The sequence below is a fragment of the Myotis daubentonii genome, chromosome 9, assembly GCF_963259705.1.
Source record: "Myotis daubentonii chromosome 9, mMyoDau2.1, whole genome shotgun sequence".
Taxonomy (NCBI): domain Eukaryota; kingdom Metazoa; phylum Chordata; class Mammalia; order Chiroptera; family Vespertilionidae; genus Myotis; species Myotis daubentonii.
This window is the reverse complement of record NC_081848.1, coordinates 34,468,540-34,486,354: the sequence shown is the minus strand read 5'-3', so window position 1 is coordinate 34,486,354 and position 17,815 is coordinate 34,468,540. Positions and strand designations below refer to the sequence as shown.

Genomic DNA, 17,815 nt, shown 5'->3' with positions numbered 1-17,815 from the left:
TTAAACTACATAATCTTTACTCCCTGGAATGGAGATAAGAAACTCCCTAACCTTTGTAATAGAAATTGACAGGATTAAAATCAACTGGGATAAATACAGATGTAACAAGACAATAAACAGCAGAACCTCTCTGGAGATCGAGACCAGAACTTGGCTGGAGATCCTGGCTAGGCTGCTGATCAACTGAATGCTGTCTCCGTGTCATTCCTTCTTCGCCGACTCCGTCTACACCTTTGGGGACCCCTGGACCTGCTGGGGTTGGACCCCGGCAGGCCACCTGCAGGCACCTGGGACCCCAGTTTCACTCCAGCCCCAGCTTAGTCTGGAAGGATGTCCGGAATGACATCTGGCCTAATTAGCATATTACCCTTTTATTATTAGAGACATGCATAACCCAGAGACACTGACAATAGGGTGGTGAAGGCCTGGGGTGGGGGTAGCTAGTAGAGGTGAATGGGGGAAAAGGAGACATATGTAATATATTCAACAATAAAGATTAAAAAATAAAAAACAGACTTACAGATATAGAGAACAAACTAATGGTTGCCAGATGGGAAGAGAGTGGGATAGATGAGTGAGAAAGGTAAAAGGATTAAGAAGTACAAATTGGTAATTACAAAATAGTGACAGGAATGTAAAGTACAGCATAGGGAATATAGTCAATAATATTATAAGAACTATACTGGTATATGATATCAGATGGGTACTAGATTTTTGGGGGTGATCACTTCATAAGTTATATAAATGACTAACTACTATACTGTACACCTGAAACTAATATGAAATAATATTGAACATCATAAAAATATGGTAATATTGGGGCTATCAGAACCTTCCATTGCAGATGAGTTTGTGAACAAATTAAACTATTCCACAGTAGTTGACCAATTCTTCTTTCAAATAGCCACAACTCACATTTATTTAAAGGTCTATCATTAAAAAATCTTCAAACCTAATGCAAAACATATTGAATAAAATGTACAAATAAAATTTCCTCTAAGACTGCTTTCACTGTATCTCATGAATTTTAATGTATTGTATTTTTATTATTCAGTTCAAACATTTTCTAATTTTCTTTGTTATTTCTTCTTTGATCCATGGGTCATTTAGAAATGTTTATTTAATTTCTAGATACTTGGAATAATGAAGATATTTCCAGTTTATTTTCATTGTGGTCAAAGAACATGACTTTCTATTATTTTAACCCTTTTATGACTACTGAGACTAGTTTTCTTACCCAGCACACAGTCTATCTTAGTAAATATACTATGTGCACTTTTAAAGAATTTGTATTCTATTATTCTTGAGTGGCATATTCTATACCAGTTAGGTCAAATCGGTTGATAGTATTATTGAAGTCTTCAAATCCTTTCTGGTTTTCAGTCTACTGGCTCAAGCAATTACTAAGAAAGGAGTGTTGGAATTTTAAAGTATAATTGTGTATTACTCCATTTCTTCTATTCAGTTTTGTCAGTGTGCTCTATTTACTTTGTTTTCTGTTACAAGACATAAATGTGAAGAAAGATGGCTGCCGACGGGAAGGCAGATTGCAAGACAGTGTGAGATTGAGAGAAGGAAAGGAGAGTGTGTGGACGTACCAAGAGTGTAAATTTGTGGGTGAGCAATAGCTATACTCCAGGGGACTGTTGGAGACTGCTGGATCTCCAACCAGTCTACCCTAACCGGGCAGCCTCCACTGCTGCTAAAATCTCTCCTGGAGCGGCTGGCTCAGCTGCAGAGACCACACCACCTTGAGTGGCTGTTATCGGAAGCATATACATCCAGAGACCCTGCATCCACGGCACCTAGGGACCAGCTGAGAACCCAGGAACACAGGATCTCAAGTAGTGCGAATACATGGACTCCTCCTGCTCCTCCTTATAGAAAGATCAGATTTCGCCTAGATAAAGGTGCGGTTTGTAATTCAGGTTGGAGAGAGGAACGTGCGAAGGGGAAGTCTGCACTCCACAAAGTCCATGGCTGTTGGGGCCAGCATGATCCATGAGTGTGGAAGGGGACCTGCAGGGCTGCTGGCAGAAGAGAACTCTAAAAAATCAGCCCATAGCTGGACTGGGTGCAAAAAGGCAGCCTCGGATTTTGCCAGTGTGCCGGCTACTTAGTGCCAGGGGAGAGAGGATGTGCAGAAGAGATGTTGGGAGAATTGTGCACAGAGCTGGATGGTGGAGGTTGTAAGTTCCCGCACTTACTTTGGCTCTTTTTTTCTCTCTCTCTCTTTAAATCCATGCTTTTGATTGTTAACGCAATACATAGGATTGCCCAATTGGGGTCTCTCACAGAGACTGCCGGGGAAAGTTGTTTTTGTGAAACCTGGGAATCAGAGCAGGGAGTAATGATCAAGGAACCAGCTCTGGGACTAGCCAATACTCCCAAACCAGTATTAAGTGCAATAGGGAAAACAAAACCTAAATACTGGCTAGAGAGGACTTATAGCTCCTGCGGTCAATCCAGAAACACTGCCACCCAGGGGCTGAACCACAAACTGACTCTTCTGTAAATACAAATAAAGGCAGTCTGGGAAACAAAGAAATACTGCCTGCTTTAAAATCAGGACTGTGGTTTACAACACGGAGGAACAGTGTATCACAAGGAACTTCAATACTCTCCTGAATACCTAACAGTACAAAGTCGTGCCAAACAGAAGAGTAGAGGAAATGAATGACCTTCATTATTGAACATTTTTATATTTTTCACCTTTTACTTAAGAAACTAACTTATTTTTCCTTTTTCCTCACATGATTTTACCTTTTTAATTATTACATTTTTATTTTTAAAAAGGATTATTACTACTACTATTTTATCTTTTTTTTTAAAGTGTCATTTTATTTTCCTTTTATTTATTTTGGGATTAGTGTTCTACATTCTATTTTCATCATTCCTTTAGCATCATTTTACTTTATCTCAACTTTACTTTTATGCCAACACTCTCTTCCTCACTTTGCCGCTTTTGTAGTCCTGTTTCCCTTAACCTATTCCTGTTTTAGATTCTCCCTATTCCTTCTTTTTACTCCCTGTTAAAATTTCACCCTACTTATATATCTAATTTCCAATCCCCTGCTCTAAGTCCATACACACCTCTCTCTTCTCTTTCTTCACTATCCACATTTTTTCTCTCTCTCGTTTTGTTGTTGTTTGCATGATTGTTGATCATATTGAGATTTTTTATGCTTGTTTGTGAGATTGTTTTACTTTTTCTTTTTGTATTGTTGTTGTTGTGGGGGGTTTTTTTGGTTATTTTTTGCTTCTGTTTTCCCTCGTCTCGCTTGATATTAGTTGTTGTTTGTAGTTTGCATTCTTTTCTAGATATCTGTTGCTGGCATTTGTTGGGATTAGTGGCTATTTAATTGGAGTTTTCTCTGCATATAAATAGTTTCTTCTCCTCTTCTATTTCATTCTCTTTCTTTTCTCTCTTACCTTTTTTTTTTCCTTTTCCCAACTTCATTTTTGCACTCCTTTTTCTTTCTTTTTCTCTGTTTTCTTTTTCTCTTCTTTCTTTCTTATCCCCTAATTTAATTTTCTCTGGTGGTAATCTTTATATGGGGTTATTAGTATCGTAAATACATTTGTGTTCAGTGCCTTTTGCATTGTGCCTTGTTGTGTTGTATTTTGTGCCTTTAAATCAACACAGGAGAGAGAGAACTACATAACCATACACCCGGAGAAGGGAGATCATGGGGAGACAAAGAAAAACCCCACATATGAAAGAAAAACAGGCATCACCAGAAAAGAAAGTAAAATAAATGGAGGCAAGCAACCTGTCAGAGAAAGAACTCAGAGAAATGGTCATAAAGTGGATGAAAATAATGGAAGACAAATTCAACAATATGTGTAAGAACCAAGAGGAAATGAAGAAGAACCAAGAAGAAATGAAACATGACATCAGCCAAAACCAGTTTGGCTCAGTGGATAGAGCGTCGGCCTGTGGACTGAAAGGTCCCAGGTTCGATTCAGGTCAAGGGCATGTACCTGGGTTGCTGACATATCCCCAGTAGGAGATGTGCAGGAGGCAGCTGATCGATGTTTCTCTCTCATCGATGTTTCTAACTCTCTATCTCTCTCCCTTTCTCTCTGTAAAAAATCAATAAAATATATTTTAAAAAAAGAAAAGAAAAATAAAAATGACATCACTGCAATAAAGAACTCAATAGAAAGCATCAACAGTAGACTATAAGAAGAAGAGGACTGCATCAGTGACCTGGAATACAGGGTAGGAAAAAATACCCAAGCAGAGCAGCTTCTAGAAAAAAAAAATTGAAAAGCAGGAGGAGAGCCTAAGAGAACTTTGGGACAACATGAAATGAAGCAATATCCACATAATAAGGGTGCCAGAAGGAGAGGAAACTGAGCAAGGAATAGAAAACCTGTTTGAAGAAATAATGACCAAAAACTTCCCTGATATACGGAAGAAAAAAATCACACAAATCCAAGAAGCTCACAGAGTCCCAAACAAAATAAACCCCAAAAGACCAACACCAAGGCGCATTATAATTAAATTGGCAAACACCAACAACAAATTAAGAATCTTAAAAGTGACCAGAGAGAGACAGAAAGTTACCTACAAAGGATGCCCCATCAGAATAGTGACTGATTTCTCAACAGATACACATCAGGCAAGAAGAGAATGGAATGAAATATACAAAGTCATGCAAAGCAAGGGTCTGAATCCAAGAATACTGTACCCAGCAAGGCTATCAATCAAAATGAGGGTGAAATCAGGAGCTTCACAGACAAAAAAGGACTAAGGGAGTTTACTACCACCAAACCAGCAATGAAAGAAATGCTAAAGGGTCTGCTGTAAAAATAAAAAAATAGGAAACGAAGAAAGAATACAGGGGTAAAGGATAAAAATGGATGGCGACAAACAAGTATCTATCAATAATAACTTTAAATGTAAATGGATTAAATGCCCCAATCAAAAGACATAGGATAACTGAGTGGATAAGAAAACATGACCCATATATCTGCTGTCTACAGGAAACCCACCTCAGAAAAAAAAGACGCACACAGACTGATGGTGAAGAGATGGAAAAAGGTTTTTCAGGCGAATGGAAATGAAAAAAAAGCTGGGGTAGCAATACTTATATCTGACAAATTAGATCTCAAAGTGAAGGACATAAAAAGAGATAAGGAAGGCCACTTCATAATAATAAAGGGAGCAATACAAAAAGAAGAAATGATTCTGGTAAACATATACGCACCCAATATAGGAGCACCCAAATACATTAAAAAAAAAAAAAAACTTCTGGAGGATATCAATAGAGAGATCGACAGCAATACAATCATAGTAGGGGACTTTAATACCCAACTATCACCACTGGACAAATACTCTAAACAAACAATCAGCAAAGAAACATCAATCCTAAATTAATAACTAGATCAGATGGAATTAATTGACATTCTCAGAACATTTCACCCCAAAGCCACAGAATATATATTCTTCTCAAGTGCATATGGGTCAATTTCAAAGATAGATCATATATTGGGTCACAGGCAAAGTCTCTTCAAATTCAAGAAGATATAAATCATATCAAGCATCATCTCAGATCACAATGGCATAAAACTGGAAATCTACTACAATAAAAACAATCCATAAAAATCAAACACATGGAGACTAAATAGCATGCTATTAAACAATGACTGGGCTATCAGAAAGATCAAAGAAGGAATAAAAAACATCATGGCAACAAACAACAATCAAAACACAACAATCCACAACCTATGGAACACAGCGAAAGCAGTCTTGAGAGGGAAGTTCATAGCTCTACAAGCCTACTGCAAAAAAATCCCCCAAAAAACAAAAACAAAAAAACCAATAAACAATGGTAATAAATTACCTAAACCTGGAACTCAAAGAAATAGAAAGAGAGCAACAAGAAAAGCCCAGTGTAAGCAGAAGGAAGGAAATAATAAAGATCAGAGCGGAGATAAACAACATAGAGACCCCCCCCAAAAAAAAACAATACAAAAGATCAACAAAACCAAGAGCTGGTTCTTTGAAAGGATAAACAAGATTGATGAACCTCTACCCAGCCTCAACAAGAAGCAAAGAGAGAGGACCCAAATAAACAAAATCAGAAATGAAAGAGGAGAAATAACAACAGACCCCACAGAAATACAAAGGATTGTTAAAAAAATAGTATGAACAACTCTATTCCAACAAACTGCACAACCTGGGGAAAATGGAAATATTCCTAGAAAAATACAACCTTCCAAAACTCAATCAGGAAGAATCAAAAATCTCAATAGGCCAATAATTATGGAAGAAATTGAAGCAGTAATCAAAAAGCTTCCAGCAAACAAAAGCCCAGGGCCAGACGGCTTCACAGGGGAGTTTTACCAAACATTCAAGGAAGAACTAAAAGCTATCCTCCTCAGACTATTCCAAAAAATTCAAGATGAAGGAACACTTCCAAGCTCATTCTATGAAGCCAGCATCACCCTAATACCAAAACCAGGTAAAGACAACACAATGAAAGAGAATTACAGGCCAATATACCTCATGAACATAGATGCCAACATCCTCAACAAAATCCTAGCAAATATGATCCAGCAGTACATCAGAAAGATCATACACCATGACCAAGTAGGATTTTGGAGAGTTCGTTCTAGGTCTGTGAAATATGCCGTTGGTATTTTAATGGGGAGTGCATTGAATTTATAGATTGTTTTTGGTAGTATGGACATCCAGGGATGCAAGGATGGTACAATATCTGCAAATCAATAAACATGACACATCACATAAACAAATTGAGAGATAAAAAACACATAGTCATATCAATTGACGCAGAAAAAGCATTTGATAAAATCCAACACCCATTTTTTGATAAAAACTCTCAGCAACGTGGGAATAGAAGGATCATACATCAACATAATAAAAGTCATATATGACAAACCCACAGCCAACATCATACTCAATGGAAAAAAACTAAAACCATTTCCTTTAAGAACAGGAACAAGACAGGGATGCCCACTCTCACCACTCCTGTTCGACATAGTACTGAAAGTATTAGCCATTGCAATTAGACAAGAAGAATAAAGAAAAGGCATCCAAATTGGAAAGAAGAAGTAAAACTGTCCTTATTCGCAGATGACATGATATTGTAAATAAAAAACCCTAAAGACTCTATCAAAGAACTATTAGACCTAATAAATCAATTTGGCAATGTAGCAGGATACAAAATTGATGCCAAGAAACCTATGGCATTTCTATACTCCAATAGTGAACTTATAGAAAGAGAGACTAAAAAAGCAATCCCATTTGCCATCACACCAAACAAATTAAGATACCTAGGAATAAACTTAACTAAGGAGGTAAAAGTCCTCTACTCAGGAAACTATAGGACATTAAAAAAAGAGATAGAGGAAGACATAAACAGATGGAAGAACATACCATGTTCATGGATTGGTAGAATCAACATCATTAAAATGTCCATACTACCGAAAAAAAAATCTATAAATTCAATGCACTCCCCATTAAAATACCAATGGTATATTTCACAGACCTAGAACGAACTCTCCAAAAATTCATCTGGAATAAAAAAAGACTCCAAATAGCTGCAGTGATCCTGAGAAAGAAGAACAAAGTAAGTGGGATCTCAATACCAGATATCAAGCTGTATTACAAAGCCACTGTTATCAAAACTGCCTGGTACTGGCACAAGAACAGACATGTAGATCAGTGGAATAGAATAGAGAACCCAGAAATCGACCTGAACCACTATGCTCAATTAATTTTTGACAAAGGAGACAAGAACATATAATGGAGTCAAGACAGTCTCTTCAATAAGTAGTGTTGGGAAAATTGGACAGGTACATGCCCAAAAATGAACTAGACCACCAACTTACACCATACACAAAAATAAACTCAAAATGGATAAAGGACTTAAATGTAAGATGGGAAGCCATAAAAATACTAGAGGAATCTAAAAGCAAAAAAATCTCAGAAATATGCCAAAGCAATTTCTTCACTGAAACTGCTTCTAAGGCATTGGAAACTAAAGAGAAAATAAACAAATGTGACTACCTCAAAATAAAAAGCTTCTGCACAGCAAAAGAAACCATCAACAAAACATCAAGAAAGCCCACTGCATGGGAGAACATATTTGCCAATGTTATCACCAATAAGGTTTTAATCTCCAACATTTATAGGGAACTCATACAACTTAACAAAGGAAGATAAGGAATCCAATAAAAAAAATGGGCAACGGACCTAATTAGACACTTTTCAAAAGAGGACATTCAGAAAGCCAAGAGACATGAAAACATGCTCAAAGTCACTAGTCATCTGAGAGATGCAAATCAAAACAACGAGGGAGAACCAAGATGGTGGCGTAAGGTACAGACCTGTGCGTGCTGCCTCCCACAACAACATCAAGACTACCAACTATTACACAAACAGTTGTCATTCAGAACCATGGGAAAGCTGGCCCAGTGGAAGCTCTACAACTGGAAGGAAAGAAAGAAGAGCATTGAGACTGAGTAGGTTGTGCAGAGGCTCCAAGAACGGTGGTACGGAGTTATGCACCAGGCTGACTGCAACTGGATGCGCGGTTTTTTCAATCAGAAGGGTATGCAGACTCTCAAATCCACTGAGCATGTTTGGGGCTGGATCCTGAGGTCCCAGACCCCTACGTGGAGAAGCGGGACGGCCTTGCAACGGGCCGGAGAGCGAGAGTGGCTGTCTCATGGAACTGCTCGCCGGCACTCGGGGACGCCAGTCGCTGAGTCCCAGAGAGGCAAGGAGACGTGGAGATGCCATTGCCCTTGGCCCCGCCCTGGTGATTCTCCAAGAACAGAGGGACAGAGTTGTGTGCCAGGCTGGCTGCAACTGAATGAGCAGTGTTTTTCAATCAGAACGGGATGCAGACTCTCAAATCCACTGAGCTTGTTTGGGGCGGGATCCTGAGGTCCCAGACCCCTATGGGGAGAGGCGGAATGGTCTTGCCCAGCACTCGGGGATGCGAGACAGGGAGTCGTGGCTCCGCCCTGGTGATTCCTGGGGACCCCGCCCTATACAATTTACATCCCCACCCAAGCTGTGCTAGTGGCACAAAGAGAACCACGACACTTTTGCAGCCCAGCGCAACAGAATGCAGATTTCAACTCCTCACATACATAAGGCACACACTCAAGAAGCAGAATCAGGTTCGGAGGAAGCCGGAGCAGGACACGGCTGGGCCGGTGACGTGAAACCGCTGTACCAGCAAACGCACAGGCAGATCCACCAGATCCAGTCTCACATGGGACACTGGGAGATGGCAGACAAGCAGTCTGTGCACTTGGTAGAAAATGAAATCTAAGCAAGCATACCAAATATTCAGCCACCAGGAATGCCTGGAGATTTTGTCCAGCAAGGAGCCACCCAACAAAGGACAGAATGCTAAACTTCGTTTTGCTGAGATGGCCCCCGGGAGGCCAAGGTGGCCCCAGTAGGGCCGAGGCAGCCCCTGTGGGGCTGGGATGGCCCCGGTGATGCTGAGGTGGCCCCAGTGAGGCTGGGACGGCCCCAGTGGGGTTGAAATGGAAATTGGCCCTGGTGAGGTCAAGACGGCCCTGGTGAGGTCAAGATGGCCCTGGTAAGGTCAAGACGGCCCCAGTGAGGCCAAATGGCCCTGGTGAGGCTGAATCGGCCCCAGTGAAGCTGAATCGGCCCCGGTGAAGCTGAAACGGCCCCGGTGAGGTTGAGATGGCCCCAGTGAGGTTGCAACTGCCCTGGTGAGGTTAAAACGGCCCCGGTGAGGTTGCAATGGCCCCGGTGAAGTTGCAACTGCCCCAGTGAGGTTGAAACAGCCCCGGTGAGGTTGAAACAACCCTGGTGCAGTTGAAACGGCCCAGTGAGGTCAAGACGGCCCCTGTGAGGTTGAGATGGCTCCAGTGAGGCTGAGACAGCCCCGGTGAGGCTGAGATGGCCCCGGTGAGGTTGAAATGGCCCCAGTGAGGTTGAAACAGCCCATGTGAGGTTGAGATGGCCCCTGTGATGCTGAGACGGCCCCTGTGAGGCTGGGACAGCTCCAGTGAGGCTGAGACGGCCCTGGTGAGGCTGAATCAGGCCTGGTGAAGTTGGGACAGCACCGGTGAGGTCGAGACGGCTCCGGTAATGTCAAGGCGGCCCCGGTGAAGTCAAAACAGCCCTGGTGAGTTTGAATCAGCCCCGGTGAGGCTGAAACAGCCCCAGTGAGGCTGAGACGGCCCATGTGAGGTTTAGACGGCCCCTGTGAGGTTTCAACGACCGCTGTGAGGTTTAAACAGCCCCGGTGAGGCTGATACAGCCCAAGTGAGGTTGAGACGGCCCTGGTGAGGTTGAATCGGCCCCAGTGAGGTAGAGATGGCCCCGGTGAGGTCGAGACGGCCCCTGTGAGGTCGAAACGGCCCCAGGGAGGCTGAAACAGCCTCGGTGAGGCTGAGAGAGCCCCAGTGAGGCTGAGAGAGGCCCGGTGAGGTTGGAACAGCCCCAGTGGGGTTGAAACGGCCCCTGTGAGGTTGAAACGACCCCTGTGATGCTGAGGTGGCCCCGGTGAGGCTGGGATGGCCCCAGTGAGGCTGAGATGGCCCCAGTGAGGTGTAGACAGCCCTGAGGAGATTGAGACGGCACCGGTGAGGTTGAATCGGCCCCGGTGAGGTAGAGATGGCCCCGGTGAGGTTGAAATAGCCCCGGTGAGGTTGAAATGGCCCCGGTGAGGTTAAAACGGCCCCGATGCCGGTGAGGCTGAAACGGCCCCGGTGAGGCTGAAATGGCCCCAGTGAGGTTGAGATGGCCCCAGTGAGGTTGAAATGGCCCCTGTGAGGCTGAGACAGCCCCAGTGAGGCTGGTACAGCTTCAGTGAGGTTGAGATGGCCCTGGTGAGGTTGAATCGGCCCCGGTGAGGTTGAGACGGCCCTGTGAGACTGGGACGGCCCCGGTTAGGTTGAATCGGCCCCAGTGAGGTTGAGACGGCCCGGTGATGTTGAAACAGTCCCAGTGCCTGTGAGGCTGAAACAGCCCCGGTGAGGCTGAAATGGCCCCGGTGAGGTTGAATAGGCCCCAGTGAGGTTGAGACAGCCCCAGTGAGGTTGAGACGGCCCCGGTGAGCTTGCAACAGCCTCGGTGAGGTTGAAATGGCCCCTGTGAGGCTGAGACGGTCCCTGTGAGACTGAGATGGTCCCTGTGAGACCATGACAGCCCCTGGGAAGCTTAGAAAAATACCACATGAACTCACTCATTTATGGATAATAAGAACCATTATAGACTGATGAACAAAAATGGATACAAAGGAAGAGCAGCATTGAGCAGAATGTCAAACTACAGTGGGAACCCTGGGGAGGGTTGGGGGGGGGGTAGGAGATCAACTGAAGGACTTATATGCATGCATATGAGAATAGCTAATGGACAAAAGAAACTGGGGGGTGGGGGAAGCTGGGGTAATGTCAAGGGGGAGAAAAAAGGAGACACATGGGGGAAGGGGAGTCAGAGCGTGTGCTGGGGAGTAAGGGAAGCCAGGCGGAGGTCAATGGGGGAAAAAGGGAACATATGTACTATTTGTAACACCTTAAACAATAAAAAAATAAAAAATAAAAACAATGAGGTACCATCTCACACCTGTCAGAATGGCTATCATCAACAAATCAACAAACGACAAGTGCTGGAGAGGATGCGGAGAAAAAGGAATCCTCCTGCACTGCTGGTCGGAATGCAGACTGGTGCAGCCACTATGGAAGACAGTATGGAGTTTCCTCAAAACGTTAAAAATGGAACTCCTATTTGACCCGGTGATTCCACTTCTAGGAATATACTCCAAGAAACCAGAAACACCAATCAGAAAGTATATATGAATCCCTGTATTCATAGCAGCACAATTTACCAGAGCTAAGATTTGGAAACAGCCTAAGTGCCCATCAGCAGATGAATGGATTAGCAAACAGTGGTACATCTACACAATGGAATACTATGCTGCTGTAAAAAAGAAGGAATTCTTACCATTTGCAACAGCATGGATGGAACTGGAGAGCATTATGCTAAGTGAAATAAGCCAGTCAATGAAAGAAAAATACCATGTGATCTCACTCATCATGATAATAAAGACCACTATAAACTGATGAACAAAAATATATACAGAGGCAGAGCAGCACTGAACAGACTGTCAAACTACAGCAGGAAGGCCGGGGAGTTGGGGGGTGGGGGGGTAAGAGATCAACCAAAGGACTTGTATGCATGCATATAAGCATAACCAATGGACACAAGACACTGGGGTCTAGGGGAGGCCAGGGGAAGGTCAAGGGGAAAAATAAAAAGGAGACCTATGTACTACTCTTTGTAATATTTTAAGCAATAAAACAAAATTTTTAAAAAAGACATAAATGTACTTAGGAGTTTTCTGTCTTCTTATGAACTGTCCCTTTTTGTCATTAAAAAATGTCCCTTCTACTCCTGGTAATATTTCTTGTACTCAATTCTACTTTATTAAGTAACAATATAGACACTTTAGCTTTCTTATGATTAAGGTTTACATAGCATATCTTTCCTAATTCTTTTACTTTTAATCTATATATAAAATGAATTTCTTACATAAAGTTTATACCTAGAGCACATCTCAGTTAATACACTAAATATTTTACAGAAATAATTGATTTATATTTAGATTTCATAAAACTTATGGTTAACAAAGTGGATTCACATACCCAAGTTGCTCTAAGCATACTTGAAAGAGTTCCAATAATTGAACTATCAATTGTTAGATTTAAATTAATTAAAAGTAAATAATATTTTGAAATTCAGTTCTTCAGCTTCACTGATCATATTTCAGATGCTCAATAGCCACATTGAACAGCACAGGTTTACGCCACTGATATGATTAGATTTAAATTTACCATTGTGCTATTCACTGACAATTAGAGGCCTGGTGCACAAAATTTGTTCAGGTGTGGGGAGGGGCTCAGCCCAGCCTTTGCCTTCTTGCAAGTCCAGGGGCCCTTGGGAAATTTCCAACTGACAGCTTAAGCCGCTGTGCTTACCAGCTGTGAGCCCAGCTTCTAGCTGAGCAGCACTCCCCCTCTGGGAGTGCACTGACCACCAGGGGGCAGTTCCTGTGTTGAGCATCTGCCCTGTGGTGGTCAGTGCACATCATGGTAACTGGTTGTTCTGCTGTTTGGTCAATTTGCATATTAGCCTTTTATTATATAGGATTAGTTCTTTGTTCTTTGTTTTTTTATTTGCCTACCCTTTTTCTTTACTTAATTATTTTTATTATTTTGTCTTTAATATTGACCTAACAATTATACCTTTCATTTATTTAGTGATTGCTCTGTGGTTCACAGTATGCATCTCTAACTTGTCCGATTCTATCTTGAAACAATATTGTAATACTTTATGACTAGCATAAAAATGTTACAATGAGATGCTTTAATTCCTCCGTTCTTTGTGCTATTTTCATCATACGTTTTACTTATATATGTTACATATATTGTTATTATTTTTCCTTTAAAGAGCCAATTATCTTTCAAAGACATAAAAAATAAGGGGGAAAAGTAGCTTTTTAAAATGCATCTACACTGCCATTTCCAGTACTCTGTCTTTTCTGTGGATCAGGGTGGGGAGCCTTTTTGCTGCCAAGGGCCATTTAGATATTTATAACATCATTCGAGAGCTATATAAAATTATTAACTTAAAAAAATAGCCTGCCATATTTGTTAAACATTTCACTAACTCACCCCTAATGCCTTGGCAGGACTAGACCATATGAGTTCACTGGCTTTATATGGCCTGTGGGCCAGAGGTTCCCCACCCTGGTAGATCCACATTTCCATTTGGTATTATTGGCCTTCTCCCTGAAAAAACTTTAACTCTTCCTGTTGTGTGCCTATGCTGGTAACAAATTCTCTTGGCTTTTGTTTGTCAAATAAGCCTTTTTCCCCCACTTCCTGTTATTTTGTTAAGGCTATTTCCTCTGGATTAGAGCAAGGTTAGAGTAGCCTTTACTGTTAAAGCTGGTTTAGTCCTATTCCTGTCATAATCATTCTGGACTCTCTACTAAAAAGCAAGGTATCTCCACTCTGACTAGTTGGAACTCTAATGTGTTTCAGTTCTGTGAGCTCTGAGGATTGTCCAGTTAAAGTTCCCATTAGTACCTTGCCTCACCTCACATACAGCACAGTATTCAGAAATCAGTTCAAGAGAATCCTGTTTAGATTTCTGGAGCTCTCTCTTTTTGCCTAGCTTCCTTTTCTCTGATATTCTGCTGCAAAAGTTCTAACCACTTCAGCCTCCCTGAACTCTGATCTCTGTCTCTTCATCTTATTAAGGCAGCTCTGCCCATGGCATTCTCCTCTCTGCTCTGCAGTCCAGAAATAGTATTAACACAGTAGGTTGGAAAAATTGTATTAACTCTTCACTGCAGGGTCACAACCCCATCCTGGTGATTGTTTAGTGTCTGACACAGTACCTTAACTATATTTTTAATGATTTTATTATTGTTTATTCCAGGAAGGCATGTCTGATCCCAGTTACATCATTATAGCTGGATGAATGTCTGTTATGTTTCCTTTACAGAAGAATATATTTCTTTAACCTCTGTGACCCTCTTAAAGGTCATCCTGCCCTTAGAGCCCTGGGCTGTGACAGGCAGACTGCCATGGGTCCTGAGTGTCCAGGTCCTCATCTCAGGCCTGGGGTGAAGTAAGGGAGGTGCCTAGGATGCACATTTATGGATGCAACCTTGGCTGATTGCTCAGTGGTTAGAGCATCAGCCCACAGACCCAAAGGTTGTGGATTTGATTCCCAGGACAAGGGCATGTACCTCGGTTTCAGGTTCATCCCTGCCCTAATCAGGGCACGTGCTGGAGGCAACCAATCAATGTGTCTCTCTCACTGTCTCACAGTGATGTTTTTTTCTCTCTCTCTTCCACTCTCTCTCCCCCTCTTTTACTCCCCCTCCTCCCTACCTCCTACTCTCTAAGAAAGTCAATGTAAAAAATATCCTCAGGTGAAGATTTTTTAAAAACCTTAGGAAGGCAATAACTCAGGTTTATAAAAATGCTTCCCCTGTTTAGCATGACAATGAGAGTAAATGCCTCCTTAAATTGTGCATCCTGGGTGCTTCACTTGCCTACACAAGTCCCAGCTCTGCCCTGCATAGTCTTGCTAGGTGTGCCGAGACTGCAATGGCTAGAATTTTCTTTTCTTGGATCATTTCTCAAGGTTGAGTTTGCAGTGAGTAACCTTGAGAAATAAAATAATTTCTTTTCTGAACAAAGAGCAAACTTGTTTCCTCTTATTATAGAAGCGGGAAATCCCAGCATGTCCTCTACCGTCGCACCCCCCCAGACGAGCTGTCCCATCTTACCCAGCCAGTGTACCAACTGTCCGATGTTAACTGACAGAGCTGCCAGCTATCCTGCCATATCTGTTGAAGCCGCTACTGACAGTGATGCCTGCCATGCTATAGCATCCAAACAGAACTCAAAAATGTATGAGTACAAAGGGAAAGGCTGTCACACTTTTCAATGGTGATGTGAAGCACTTCCTGCCAGATGAGTGATCTACTACCATGCAACCTCCAGGGCCACTCACGCCATTTACCCAGAAGAACTAAAAGTCTGCATTTCTCAAGGGGACAGATATAAAAACATTTTCCAGATGGAAGAAAATCAATAATATTTCCTGACCAGATTATTAAAAAGCTGTGTACATCTAGCCTGTGTTGCTTGATGGTTCATCCTGTGCACTAAAGGGTTGCATTCCGGTCATGACACATACTGGGGTTGCAATTTATATCTGGTGGGGCGCCTACATGAGGCAACTGATGGATGTCTCTCTCTCTCTCTCTCTCTCTCTCTCTCTCTCTCTCTCTCTCTCTATCTCTCTCTCTCTCTCTCTCTCTCTCTCCCCTCCCCCCCCCATCCCAAAACAAATATATGGAAGGTTATTTCCTGATGGACAAAAACAAACCATTTTCCCAGATGGTACAATTGTTAGAGTACAATTAGATGGCAGCAAAATTATAAAGTTTATTAATTACCAGAGAGAACTACATACTGCCCAGTGCAAGAGAGTGGAGTATCCAGATGGCACTGTTAAAACTGTCTAGGCAAGAGAGGTTGGGGGAGGGATATATGGTGATGGAAGATTTGACTTGGGGTAGTAAACACACAATACAACATATAGATGATGTATTTTAGAAACCTATATAATTTTATTAGTGATTTCACCCCAATAAATTCAATAAAAAAATAAAAACCAAAAAAAAAGTGAGGAAAAAACTATCCATGCAAATGATAATCAAAAAACAAAATACACATCTGGCAAAGAGTCCAGAGCCAACGTCCTGGAGGCAGGTATCCTCTGGACCCCTGGGGTCACCTGGCAGCTGACCTCCCAGTGTGCTTCCCAGGACGTGATACAGTCCCCTGAGGTTTGACAGCCACACTGCCTTCCTGGGAGCTGCAATGGAGGAGCCACAGTCAGAACTCTTCATGGGGCCCCTTTGGAGTCAGGAGACATTTTTGGACTGACAGAAACTACATCATGAAAACAATGTTCTGTCCCAGTGGTTCTCAACCTTCTGGCCCTTTAAATACAGTTCCTCATGTTGTGACCCAACCATAAAATTATTTTCGTTGCTACTTCATAACTGTAATGTTGCTACTGTTATGAATCGTAATGTAAATATCTGATATGCAGGATGGTCTTAGGCGACCCCTGTGAAAGGGTCATTCAACTGCCAAAGGGGTTGCGACTCCCAGGATGAGCACCACTGTTGACCCCTGAGTATCCCTGGCAATGGATGAAGGAGGAGGAGGAGGAGGAGGAGGAGGAGGAGGAGGAGGAGGAGGAGGAGGGGAAAAGAAGCTGGACCTGATCCCTACCCTCTCGGGTGGTGCAACTGAATGAGAATGTAATGTAGGTGCAAGCCTGAGAAAGCCATGGAGGACTTATTTGAGGAGGACAAAGCTTGTGAAAGAAATTATGCATAAGGGGATTGTAGTCCTGAGAATCCTTGATGTCTGCCCCTCTGACAGTGGGCAGTATCACTCTGCGTTCCAACATGGCTCCTTCTACAGTGATACAGTGATTGAGCTAAAAGTGAAAGCTAATGGCCACATTTATCCCCTTGACACCTCACAGAGGTGACTTTATTCTGGGATGGACTCCTTCCTCTGATCCAATTTTCCTGCGAAATATAAAGAAGTCATAGGAGAAAAGGAGATGGCCATTATGCCTACTTACCCCATCATCCATATATCACTGTTTGGGGCTAAATAAAAGTTATTAAAGAGACTCATCATGGAAGTAAAGAAATAGGCAGGGGTCATTTGTGTTAGAACCCTTTCTAGCCCAGGAGTTTAGGTCCAATTCTTTGTTGCCAAGATTTGTTCAAAGCCTCAGTTTCCTCTTCTGCACACTGAAGGCTACCCAGCAGCAACAACTCTTCAGAAGCAGGGGAGGGATATGAGTGCAGGGAAATTAAGACCTGACTTCTCTCTCTTCTTCCTCCCAGTTCTGATCACATCCTCAGATCCATGTTGAAGTCACTGAGTCCAGACAAATGCAAGTGGTGTACAAGTCAGAGGGCTGGATCCCTCAGCCAAAGGCCCAGTAGATGGACTCTGAGGGAAGAGAAATTCCAGCTGAACCTGAGACTCACACCCAGGACAAAAGACTTGTTCCATGTAACAACATCACTGTTACTCAGAGAAACTTCTCAGAAGAATCTGACATGTTCTGTCTGGAACCCAGTACTGAATCAAAAGAAAAAAAAGAACAATTCTCCACAGCGGGTAAGTTTTCTCTCTCCCCTCACTCTGCCAACAAAATGGGCTTGATGCT

The 17,815-nt window shown here is 42.4% G+C and overlaps 1 protein-coding gene and 1 long non-coding RNA gene across 2 annotated transcripts in view; one reads left to right on the top strand and one right to left on the bottom strand.

Annotated features, from left to right (window-relative positions):
• LOC132240730 (hemicentin-1-like) overlaps positions 1-17,815 on the top strand; it is a 346,372-nt gene that overhangs the window by 106,584 nt on the left and 221,973 nt on the right. The window lies entirely within an intron of this gene.
• On the bottom strand, positions 1,239-12,808 carry LOC132240742 (uncharacterized). Its single transcript, XR_009454396.1, has 2 exons — positions 12,330-12,808; positions 1,239-1,487 (listed from the first exon to the last, which is right to left on the bottom strand). It is a non-coding gene; the product is annotated as an uncharacterized LOC132240742 (long non-coding RNA).